The sequence below is a fragment of the Gorilla gorilla genome, chromosome 18, assembly GCF_029281585.2.
Source record: "Gorilla gorilla gorilla isolate KB3781 chromosome 18, NHGRI_mGorGor1-v2.1_pri, whole genome shotgun sequence".
In the NCBI taxonomy this organism is placed as follows: domain Eukaryota; kingdom Metazoa; phylum Chordata; class Mammalia; order Primates; family Hominidae; genus Gorilla; species Gorilla gorilla.
This window is the reverse complement of record NC_073242.2, coordinates 67,518,931-67,531,587: the sequence shown is the minus strand read 5'-3', so window position 1 is coordinate 67,531,587 and position 12,657 is coordinate 67,518,931. Positions and strand designations below refer to the sequence as shown.

The following is a 12,657-nucleotide window of genomic DNA, read 5'->3' as shown; positions in this document are numbered from 1 at the left end:
CATCACTCAGAGGTCGGTTGCCGTCTCCCTTCCCTGTGTCCTGGTGAAGAGCAGTGCAGCAGCTTCTCCCCTTGTTTCCTCCTCAGAGTCCATGCCGAGGTGGCGCAGGGTGCACCCACAGGCCTCGCTGACTGCCACCCATAGCAGCACATTGGTGGAGGAGGTGGTGGCACTGCTGTGCACACTGCACTCCCTGACTCAGTGGAATGGGCTCATCAACAAGTACATCAACTCCCAGCTCCGCTCCATCACCCACAGCTTTGCGGGAAGGCCTTCTGAAGGGGTGAGTTTGTGTTCTCAGAATTAATTTAGTTGAACAGTAAACTTGTAGGGATTGGGCAGCTCCGTGAGTGTCCCTGGTCGAGCTCACTGTTTGGTCTGCACTAGGCCCAGTTAGAGGACTACTTCCCCGACTCCGAGAACCCTGAAGTGGGGGGCCTCATGGCGGTCCTGGCTGTGATTGGAGGCATCGATGGTCGCCTGTGCCTGGGCGGCCAAATTGTGCATGATGAGTTTGGAGAAGGCACCGTGACTGGCATCACCCCGAAGGGCAAAATCACCGTGCAGTTCTCTGACATGCGGACGTGTCACATTTGCCCATTGAATTAGCTGAAACCAGTAGGTGAACTTGTGCTCAGTTACTGTATGATAAGGGAAATTGGCTTTACACTAGGACCCAGCACCAACATTAGCACTTGAAAGAACTCGATTCTGGTACTTCAAGTTTGCCTTCCAGGAAGCTGTGTGAGCTTGCGCTTCTGTGGTGAGCAGGGCCTGTCTCACAGGGCACCTAAAGCAGTGGTTCCTGTGGTTTTCAGCCTCAGAGACACGAAGAGGGCTTTAGCAACCTAGAAGGTACCATGCGTCTATGAGGTAGTTCTAATTATTTTAAAATGTGAATTTATGAAGTTTACTTTTTATTGAACAACTCCAGTTTTTAAAAAACTTTTTTTTTAAGTTTTTTTTTTCTTTTATTATTATACTTTAAGTTTTAGGGTACATGTGCACATTGTGCAGGTTAGTTACATATGTATACATGTGTCATGCTGGTGCGCTGCACCCACTAACTTGTCATCTAGCATTAGGTATATCTCCCAGTGCTATCCCTCCCCACGCCCCCCACCCCACAACAGTCCCCAGAGTGTGACGTTCCCCTTCCTGTGTCCATGTGATCTCATTGTTCAATTCCCACCTATGAGTGAGAATATGCGGCGTTTGGTTTTTTGTTCTTGCGATAGTTTACTGAGAATGATGATTTCCAATTTCATCCATGTCCCTACAAAGGACATGAACTCATCATTTTTTATGGCTGCATAGTATTCCATGGTGTGTATGTGCCACATTTTCTTAATCCAGTCTATCATTGTTGGACATTTGGGTTGGTTCCAAGTCTTTGCTATTGTGAATAGTGCCGCAATAAACATACGTGTGCATGTGTCTTTATAGCAGCATGATTTATAGTCCTTTGGGTATATACCCAGTAATGGGATGGCTGGGTCAAATGGTATTTCTAGTTCTAGATCCCTGAGGAATCGCCACACTGACTTCCACAATGGTTGAACTAGTTTACAGTCCCACCAACAGTGTAAAAATGTTGCTATTTCTCCACATCCTCTCCAGCACCTGTTGTTTCCTGACTTTTTAATGATTGCCATTCTAACTGGTGTGAGATGGTATCTCATTGTGGTTTTGATTTGCATTTCTCTGATGGCCAGTGATGATGAGCATTTTTTCATGTGTGTTTTGGCTGCATAAATGTCTTCTTTTGAGAAGTGTCTGTTCATGTCCTTCGCCCACTTTTTGATGGGGTTGTTTTTTTCTTGTAAATTTGTTTGAGTTCATTGTAGATTCTGGATATTAGCCCTTTGTCAGATGAGTAGGTTGTGAAAATTTTCTCCCATTTTGTAGGTTTCCTGTTCACTCTGATGGTAGTTTCTTTTGCTGTGCAGAAGCTCTTTAGTTTAATTAGATCCCATTTGTCAATTTTGTCTTTTGTTGCCATTGCTTTTGGTGTTTTAGACATGAAGTCCTTGCCCATGCCTATGTCCTGTATGGTAATGCCTAGGTTTTCTTCTAGGGTTTTTATGGTTTTAGGTCTAACATTTAAGTCTTTAATCCATCTTGAATTGATTTTTGTATAAGGTGTAAGGAAGGGATTCAGTTTCAGCTTTCTACATATGGCTAGCCAATTTTCCCACCACCATCTATTAAATAGGGAATCCTTTCCCCGTTGCTTGTTTTTCTCAGGTTTGTCAAAGATCAGATAGTTGTAGATATGCAGCATTATTTCTGAGGGCTCTGTTCTGTTCCATTGATCTATATCTCTGTTTTGGTACCAGTACCATGCTGTTTTGGTTACTGTAGCCTTGTAGTATAGTTTGAAGTCAGGTAGTGTGATGCCTCCAGCTTTGTTCTTTTGGCTTAGGATTGACTTGGTGATGCGGGCTCTTTTTTGGTTCCATATGAACTTTAAAGTAGTTTTTCCCAATTCTGTGAAGAAAGGCATTGGTAGCTTGATGGGGATGGCATTGAATCTGTAAATTACCTTGGGCAGTATGGCAATTTTCATGATATTGATTCTTCCTACCCATGAGCATGGAATGTTCTTCCATTTGTTTGTATCCTCTTTTATTTCCTTGAGCAGTGGTTTGTAGTTCTCCTTGAAGAGGTCCTTCACATCCCTTGTAAGTTGGATTCCTAGGTATTTTATTCTCTTAGAAGCGATTGTGAGTGGGAGTTCACTCATGATTTGGCTCTCTGTTTGTCTGTTGTTGGTGTATAAGAATGCTTGCGATTTTTGTACATTGATTTTGTATCCTGAGACTTTGCTGAAGTTGCTTACCAGCTTAAGGAGATTTTGGGCTGAGAAAATGGGGTTTTCTAGATATACAATCATGTCATCTGCAAACAGGGACAATTTGACTTCCTCTTTTCCTAATTGAATACCCTTTATTTCCTTCTCCTGCCTAATTGCCCTGGCCAGAACTTCCAACACTATGTTGAATAGGAGTGGTGAGAGAGGGTATCCTTGTCTTGTGCCAGGTTTCAAAGAGAATGCTTCCAGTTTTTGCCCATTCAGTGTGATATTGGCTGTGGGTTTGTCATAGATAGCTCTTATTATTTTGAAATACGTCCCATCAATACCTAATTTATTGAGAGTTTTTAGCATGAAAGGTTGCTGAATTTTGTCAAAGGCCTTTTCTGCATCTATTGAAATAATCATGTGGTATTTGTCTTTGGCTCTGTTTATATGCTGGATTACATTTATTGATTTGCGTATATTGAACCAGCCTTGCATCCCAGGGATGAAGCCCACTTGATCATGGTGGATAAGCTTTTTGATGTGCTGCTGGATTCGTTTTGCCAGTATTTTATTAAGGATTTTTGCATCAGTGTTCATGAAGGATATTGGTCTAAAATTCTCTTCTTTGGTTGTGTCACTGCCCGGCTTTGGTATTAGAATGATGCTGGCCTCATAAAATGAGTTAGGGAGGATTCCCTCTTTTTCTATTGATTGGAATAGTTTCAGGAGGAATGGTACCAGTTCCTCCTTGAACGTCTGGTAGAATCCGTCTGGTCCTGGACTCTTTTTGGTTGGTAAGCTATTGATTATTGCCAAAATTTCAGATCCTGTTATTGGTCTATTCAGAGATTCAACTTCTTCCTGGTTTAGTCTTGGGAGAGTGTATGTGTCGAGAATTTATCCATTTCTTCTAGATTTTCTAGTTTATTTGCGTAGAGGTGTTTGTAGTATTCTCTGATGGTAGTTTGTATTTCTGTGGGATCGGTGGTGATATCCCCTTTATCATTTTTTATTGCATCTATTTGATTCTTCTCTCTTTTCTTCTTTATTAGTCTTGCTAGCAGTCTATCTATTTTGTTGATCTTTTCAAAAAACCAGCTCCTGGATTCATTAATTTTTTGAAGGGTGTTTTGTGTCTCTATATCCTTCAGTTCTGCTCTGATTTTAGTTATTTCTTGCCTTCTGCTAGCTTTTGAATGTGTTTGCTCTTGCTTTTCTAGTTCATTTAATTGTGATGTTAGGGTGTCAATTTTGGATCTTTCCTGCTTTCTCTTGTGGGCATTTAGTGCTATAAATTTCCCTCTACACACTGCTTTGAATGCGTCCCAGAGATTCTGGTATGTTGTGTCTTTGTTCTCATTGGTTTCAAAGAACATCTTTATTTCTGCCTTCATTTCGTTATGTACCCAGTAGTCATTCAGGAGTAGGTTATTCAGTTTCCATGTAGTTGAGCGGTTTTGAGTGATATTCTTAATCCTGAGTTCTAGTTTGATTGCACTGTGGTCTGAGAGATAGTTTGCTATGATTTCTGTTCTTTTACATTTGCTGAGGAGAGCTTTCCTTCCAAGTATGTGGTCAATTTTGGAATACGTGTGGTGTGGTGCTGAAAACAATGTATATTCTGTTGATTTGGGGTGGAGAGTTCTGTAGATGTCTATTAGGTCTGCTTGGTGCAGAACTGAGTTCAATTCCTGGGTATCCTTGTTGACTTTCTGTCTCGTTGATCTGTCTAATGTTGACAGTGGGGTGTTAAAGTCTCCCAATATTAATGTGTGGGAGTCTAAGTCTCTTTGTAGGTCACTCAGGACTTGCTTTATGAATCTGGGTGCTCCTGTGTTGGGTGCATATATGTTTAGGATAGTTAGCTCTTCTTGTTGAATTGATCCCTTTACCACTATGTAATGGCCTTCTTTGTCTCTTTTGATCTTTGTTTGTTTAAAGTCTGTTTTATCAGAGACTAGGATTGCAACCCCTGCCTTTTTTTGTTTTCCATTTGCTTGGTAGATCTTCCTCCATCCTTTTATTTTGAGCCTATGTGTGTCTCTGCACGTGAGATGGGTTTCCTGAATACGGCAGAGTGATGGGTCTTGACTCTTTATCCAATTTGCCAGTCTGTGTCTTTTAATTGGAGCATTTAGTCCATTTACATTTAAAGTTAATATTGTTATGTGTGAATTTGATCCTGTCATTATGGTGTTAGCTGGTTATTTTGCTCGTTAGTTGATGCAGTTTCTTCCTAGTCTCGATGGTCTTTACATTTTGGCATGATTTTGCAGTGGCTGCTACTGGTTGTTCCTTTCCATGTTTAGCACTTCCTTCAGGAGCTCTTGTAGGGCAGGCCGGGTGGTGACAAAATCTCAGCATTTGCTTGTCTGTAAAGTATTTTATTTCTCCTTCACTTATGAAGCTTAGTTTGGCTGGATATGAAATTCTGGGTTGAAAATTCTTTTCTTTAAGAACGTTGAATATTGGCCCCCGCTCTCTTCTGGCTGGTAGGGTTTCTGCTGAGAGATCCGTTGTTAGTCTGATGGGCTTCCCTTTGAGGGTAATCTGACCTTTCTCTCTGGCTGCCCTTAACGTTTTTTCCTTCATTTCAACTTTGGTGACTCTGACAATTATGTGTCTTGGAGTTGCTCTTCTGGAGGAGTATCTTTGTGGCGTTCTCTGTATTTCCTGAATCTGAACGTTGGCCGGCCTTGCTAGATTGGGGAAGTTCTCCTGGATAATATCCTGCAGAGTGTTTTCCAACTTGGTTCCATTCTCCCCATCACTTTCAGGTACACCAATCAGATGTAGATTTGGTCTTTTCACATAGTCCCATATTTCTTGGAGGCTTTGCTCATTTCTTTTTATTCTTTTTTCTCTAAACTTCCCTTCTCGCTTCATTTCATTCATTTCATCTTTCATCGCTGATACCCTTTCTTCCAGTTGATCGCATCGGCTCCTGAGGCTTCTGCATTCTTCACATAGTTCTCGAGCCTTGGTTTTCAGCTCCATCAGCTCCTTTAAGCACTTCTCTGTATTGGTTATCCTAGTTATACATTCTTCTAAATTTTTTTCAAAGTTTTCAACTTCTTTGCCTTTGGTTTGAATGTCCTCCCGTAGCTCAGAGTAATTTGATGGTCTGATGCCTTCTTCTCTCAACTCGTCAAAGTCATTCTCCGTCCAGCTTTGTTCCGTTGCTGGTGAGGAACTGCATTCCTTTGGAGGAGGAGAGGCGCTCTGCTTTTTAGAGTTTCCAGTTTTTCTGTTCTGTTTTTTCCCCATCTTTGTGGTTTTATCTACTTTTGGTCTTTGATGATGGTGATGTACAGATGTGATTTGGTGTGGATGTCCTTTCTGTTTGTTAGTTTTCCTTCTAACAGACAGGACCCTCAGCTGCAGGTCTGTTGGAGTACCCTGCCATGTGAGGTGTCAGTGTGCCCCTGTTTGGGGGTGCCTCCCAGTTAGGCTGCTCGGGGGTCAGGGGTCAGGCACCCACTTGAGGAGGCAGTCTGCCCCTTCTCAGATCTCCAGCTGCATGCTGGGAGAACCACTGCTCTCTTCAAAACTGTCAGACAGGGACATTTAAGTCTGCAGAGGTTACTGCTGTCTTTTTGTTTGTCTGTGCCCTGCCCCCAGAGGTGGAGCCTACAGAGGCAGGCAGGCCTCCTTGAGCTGTGGTGGGCTCCACCCAGTTGGAGCTTTCTGGCTGCTTTGTTTACCTAAGCAAGCCTGGGCAATGGTGGGCGCCCCTCCCGCAGCCTCGCTGCTGCCTTGCAGTTTGATCTCAGACTGCTGTGCTAGCAATCAATGAGACTCTGTGGTCATAGGACCCTCCGAGCCAGGTGCGGGATATAATCTTGTGGTGTGCCGTTTTTTAAGCCTGTCGGAAAAGCGCAGTATTGGGGTGGGAGTGGCCTGATTTTCCGGGTGCGGTCCGTCACCCCTTTCTTTGACTAGGAAAGGGAACTCTCTGACCCCTTGCACTTCCCGAGTGAGTCAATGCCTCGCCCTGCTTCGGCTCGCACACGGTGCGCGCACCCACTGACCTGCGCCCACTGTCTGGCACTCCCTAGTGAGATGAACCCGGTACCTCAGATGGAAATGCAGAAATCACCCATCTTCTGCGTCGCTCACGCTGGGAGCTGTAGACCGGAGCTGTTCCTATTCGGCCATCTTGGCTCCTCCCCCCTTAAAAAAACTTAAACATGTTTAAACACATTTAAATAAACAGCCTTTCTTCATGTAGAAAATGCTCAGTTGTTTTGAGTGACGTGACTTAATGTAGCAGCTACTGTCATCTTAACCTATGAATCAAGGATGCACAGGGAGAAGGAGTCATTTACATTATTTTCATGTAGCCCAAGTGCAATCTTACTATATATTCTTTTCCTTTTTTTTTGAGATGGAATCTTGCTCTTGTCACCCAGGCTGGAGTGCAATTGCACGATCTTGTCGGCCCTCTGCAACCTTTGCCTCCCGGGTTCAAGCGATTCTCCTGCCTCAGCCTCCTGAGTAGCTGGGATTACGGTGTGTGCCACCACGCCTGGCTAATTTTGTATTTTTAGTAGAGATGGGGTTTCACTATGTTGGCCGGGCTGGTCTCAAACTCCTGACCTCAGGTGATCCACCCGCCTCGGCCTCCCAAAGTGCTGGGATTACAGTTGTGAGCCACCTTGCCCGGACTGACTATATTTTCTGTAAAGTACTCTTTTTTATTATTATAGAAATATGTACATGTTGTGGAAAACTTGACGTATATAGAAAATACCTGAGAAGATAGTAACCACCACACTGATGTAATTATTGTTGACAGGTTTGTAAAGACAAATTAACATAGATTATACTTATTATATGTGTAAGTCTCTATCTTGCCTTTAATGTCATTTTAAAAAATGATTATTTTCAGCTATAAAAAGGCTTAGGGGTATGTGTGGCATTTCAGGATTAAGCCCATGGTTTTGATGACTTTCAGAAAGTTTCATTTGTTAGTCATATTGGCCACACGCTGACAGCTTCTGTGTCCTCTCCAGCTCCCTGCCGTGGCCTTTAATGTGAACAACCTGCCCTTCACAGAGCCCATGCTGTCTGTCTGGGCTCAGTTGGTGAACCTCGCTGGAAGCAAGTTAGAAAAGCACAAAATAAATAAATCAACTAAACAGGCCTTTGCAGGTCAGTACATGGTGCTTCTTGATGAAATAGCTGCCGTCTTAAACTTGTGTTGTTTGTACAGTGTTCTTTTATGAGTGAGTTCATGGATGTGCTAAAGTCCTGGGGTTCACGTGGGCTCACCATTTGTTGAGTTGCAGTAGGGAATATAACCCTGTATTCATGGTAACGAGTGTTTTCGAGTCAGCCTTTGTCGCCATGTTCAGAGCCACACTTGAAGAACCCCATGGCTCACACCCTCTTCTCAGTGTCACCCTTTATCCCAGAAGAGAAGTCTGTGTTCACCTCTTCCCTCCTCCCCTACATCCCAGGGCCTTGTGGCCCAGTCACCCTGTTGGACCATGGCTCACGGTCTGTTCCCTGCTGAATCCAGGGGCCTCTGTCCCGGAAGCACGTGGCTTGCCTGTGGCATTCAGGGTGGCTGAGACTGTAGCCTTGCTTGGCTTTGCCTTCCTTTGGGTCTAGAATGCAGCTCTTCTGAGTTTCTTTCCATGTTTCTAGGGAGCTCTTCTCTCTGCTCGTTCTTTATGTCCTGGAAGTCCATGTGGCTTCACCCATAACTATGGCGTATTCTGCCCACTCTTCTTGAGTTTTCTCTCCTCTTGCTTCCACAGACCTACGTTTTCTCCCCTCTTGCTCCCACAGACCTATGATTGCTGCTTCAGCATTTATGATGTAAGCACTTTCAACTCTGGCTCTCCCATTCACATCTCTGGTTGGAGGTGCAGTGCATGCAAATCACAACATGTCCGAAATTCAGCTGGCTTTCTCTAGTAGCTGCCGTTTCCCATCGTGGTGAATGAACCTGTCTGCTAGTTAGTCCAGCCAGTGCCCATGCGACACCTGCGGCCCTCCTTCCTTCCCACCCCATGCTCTCTGTGCTGCTTCTGCGGCCTCTGCTATCAGATAAGCCTTGGGCATTGCTGCAATCTTCATCAATTAAAGAGCTAGTGGGGCTGACAGATTCTCTCAGAGGAGTCTTAGAAGAAGAGTGAAAGCGGCTGAAACTTCAGCAACTTGGGGAACATTTGATCATATTAGTAATAGCTAACATGGTTCTAACTGTGTTAAACACATTGAATCCTGTGTCCTATCAAGTTAGGTGCTTGGAGAGCAGGGAAGGAAGACCCAGGAGGCAGAAGGTGCTTACCCAGAAGAACCGAGTGTAACACTGGGAAAGGTGAGCCCTTCGTCACGGACAGTGTGTGTAGTCGGCAGATTCCTGAAGGGCAGAGTGTTATTCATCGCCATGTGGTGGAGGCTTGCTGCTGGCAAGGAGGGAGTCTGAGCAGGGCATGCCCTTCTCACTGAGTCTTTCCTTCCGCAGGACAAGTGGACCTGGACCTGCGTGCGAAGAAATGTGCGAAGGTGATGTTGGCAAAGTCATCAAGCTGGACAGAGATGGATTGCATGATCTCAATGTGCAGTGTGACTGGCAGCATAAAGGGGGCACCTACTGGGTTAGGTACATTCATGTGGAACTTACAGGTGAGCACATTCTTTGTTTAGTACTTTTGCTTTTTCTTAGAGACAGAATTCCCATAAATGAATACTGATTATAATGATTTGTTATTGAAATCTGTAGGCTATCCTCCACCCAATTCTTCTTCTCACATCAAGATTGGTGATAAAGTGCGGGTCAAAGCCTCTGTCACCACATCAAAATACAAATGGGGGCTGTGACTCATCAGAGTGTGGGGGTTGTGAAAGGTAATATTATATGAGTAATAAAATTCCTGATGTTAACTTTTCATTAATGCATGTGTACATAGTATTTCTTTTTGTTCAAGCACACAGAAAAGAAAACAAGCGTGAAGAAAGAGATAGCATGTTCCTTTGCTCATCAGTGCCTTCTACCAAAGGCCACAGAGGAACTTACCTGCAGTGAAACAATCAGATTTATTAATATTAACTCATTGCAGTGCAGGAGAACACACACCTTGGGGAATGGGTGTCTCCATCAGAGGCAGTGCGCGAGGACTAAGGAAGTTTATGTTGGGTATTTGCGGGAGGGGTTGAGAAAGCAGGGGTAATTCTAAGACAGGATGTCTTAATAAATTTACCTAGCAGGCAGAAAGAATGGAGCCATGCTAACGTCATGATTGGTAAGGAAGCAGTCATTCATATCACCAGGATAGGGGACTCTGTGGTTGTTTGTGGTTTGGATTAGACTTGACTTTAATCACACGTGGTTAAGGAGGGGTTTTGGTTGTACCCTGATTCATCAGTCACAGAGTGGCCTTATCTGATTGTTCGTGTTCTGTAAACTTGTCCTGTCAGTTGTTCTGTGAAATGGCCTAACATTGACATTAACAGGCCAGCTCCTGACTGTCAGGACTGCTTTTTCTTTCTCCTCCCATGACCAGGCTGGAGTGCAGTGGCGCCATCTCAGCTCACTGCAACCTCCGCCCCCGGGTTTAAACAATTCTCCGGTCTCAGCCTCCAGAGTAGCTGGGATTACAGGTGCCCACCACCGTGCCTGGCTAATTTTTGTATTTTTAGTAGAGATGGGGTTTCACCATGTTGGCCAGGCTGGTCTCGAACTCCTTACCTATTGATCTGCCCACCTCGGCCTCCCAAAGAGTTGGAATTACAGGTGTGAGCCACCACACCTGGCTCTGTTTTTCATGCTGTATAAAAATTTAGGACTGAATTTAAGAAATGGAAATGTGCTAATGATGGGAATTAGGAACTGGAAACAATTCTCAGATTATATTTAATATGATACTATTGAGATTCCAAATCAAATCCGTGGCACGCTTTGAAAGGTATACTATGTCTGTTTTAACAGTTGCATGAGAAATAAGTATGTGTATAGTTTTATAAACTCTTGATGCCATAAAGAGATTGTTTGTTTGTTTGTTTGAACCTTGTGGAAGCCTCTCTTTTCATCAAATCACTTAGAAAATGGCTACAGTTGGTGGTGGTTCCCCAGTGGTGAGAGGTTCCTAGAGCTTCTCATGTTACATAAGAACAAATGGATTATTTAATATTTTACTTTAACATTTTTCTTTGCTTAAGAGATTGTTAAAATATTTGCAAATCAAAACGACAAATTTTAGAAATAAGAATTTGGTTTCTTTGTTTTGAGTGACACGTTGCTCTTATCAAAGGACAAAAGAAGTCTTCACGTTATTAATGTGGTTTTTATTCCCTGAGATTCCAAAGGTATTATATGGAATTGTTGACTTGGTGTAATTAAAAACCAAAATGTCCTATTTTAAACCTAATGCAAAAATAAGGAATGTAGTTTACAATGAACCTCCATGTGCTCATTACCTGGCTTTAACGATTGTCACTTCACAGCCAAAATTATTCATGCTCCTTTCTTGTGATTATTTTGAAACCAGGCACTGACATCATGTATTATTTCATCCATAAGTATTTTAGTACCTATCTCTGAAAGATAGACTCTGTAAAAAACAAATAACTACAATGTAGTATGACATGGCTAGGTGCAGTTTTAAGTTCAGGTTTTTATTGGTGAAGAGGAAGATGGATCAGGTGATTTCTGTTCTGTCCTAGCTTTCAGTGCCAATGGAAAAGATATCATTGACAACTTTCACCAGCAGTCTCACTGTACTGGGTTGCTATCAGAAATGGTGTTGGTGCCCAGTATTCATCCTGGGGTTACGTGAGTTATTTTTATGATTGCTAGATTTGCTTTGGGACGAATGGTTTTCTGTTGAATTAAGTTTAATAAATGACCTTTCTTACCTCAGTTGCTATTTTACAAGTAGGTGTGATGGATGTCAGATATTTCCTATCAATGGATCCAGATTCAAATGCAGAAACTGTGATGACTTTGATTTTTGTGAAACGTGTTTCAAGACCAGAAAACACAATACCAGGCATACATTTGGCAGAATAAATGAACCAGGTATGGCAGAATGTTTATATTCTCTCTTCCACCAAATATTAATGAAATACTTATTGTGGACCACAGTGTATTGGAATTTGTTATTTTAAGGTTCTATGTATATGGTAATTCTGTAGAGTGAGTAGAGTGAAATGGAAGTGATGGTCCTACCCGCTGATGACTGGCTGGCTTTTTAAAACAGGATGGGGTGTTGGGGAAGAATTAGAATAATTAGGCTTGTTTGCTTGTTTTTCCATAAAGAAACATTAAAAAAATCTCAAGAAACTAGTAAGTGTTTAGTTGCTTGGCATGTGGAATTGGTTAGATGGAGAGTGAGTTTTTTAATTTATATACATTTTATTATATTTTTCATTGTGGCAAAATATATATAACTTAAAATTAGCCACTTAATCATTTTCTAAGTTTATAATTCAGGGTATTAAGTACCTTAAGTACAGTGTTGCACAACCATCACAACTGTCTCTTACCAAAACTTTTCACCACTCCGATCAGAAACTCTGTACCCTTTAAGCAATTTAACTGCCCTACTTCCCCTTGCCCCAACCCTGGTAACCTTGAATCTAACTTTGGTCTCTATGAATATGACCACTCCAGACACCTCATCTAGATGGAACCATGCAAGATTTATCCTTTTGTGTTTAGCATAATGTCTTCAAGCTTCATCCGTATTGTAGCATGTGTCAGAACGTCATCCTTTTTAATGGCTGAATAATATTCCACTGTATACATATATCACTTTTTTCTTTGTAAGACAGAGTCTCACTCTGTCACCCAGGCTGGAGTGCAGTGGCGTGATCTTGTTTCACTGCAACCTCCGCCTCCT

General features: G+C 42.7%; 1 pseudogene; it reads left to right on the top strand.

Moving 5' to 3' along the window:
- Positions 1-12,098, top strand: part of LOC129527353 (putative HERC2-like protein 3) — a 36,788-nt pseudogene extending 24,690 nt beyond the window's left edge.
- The last annotated feature ends 559 nt before the right edge of the window (positions 12,099-12,657 follow it).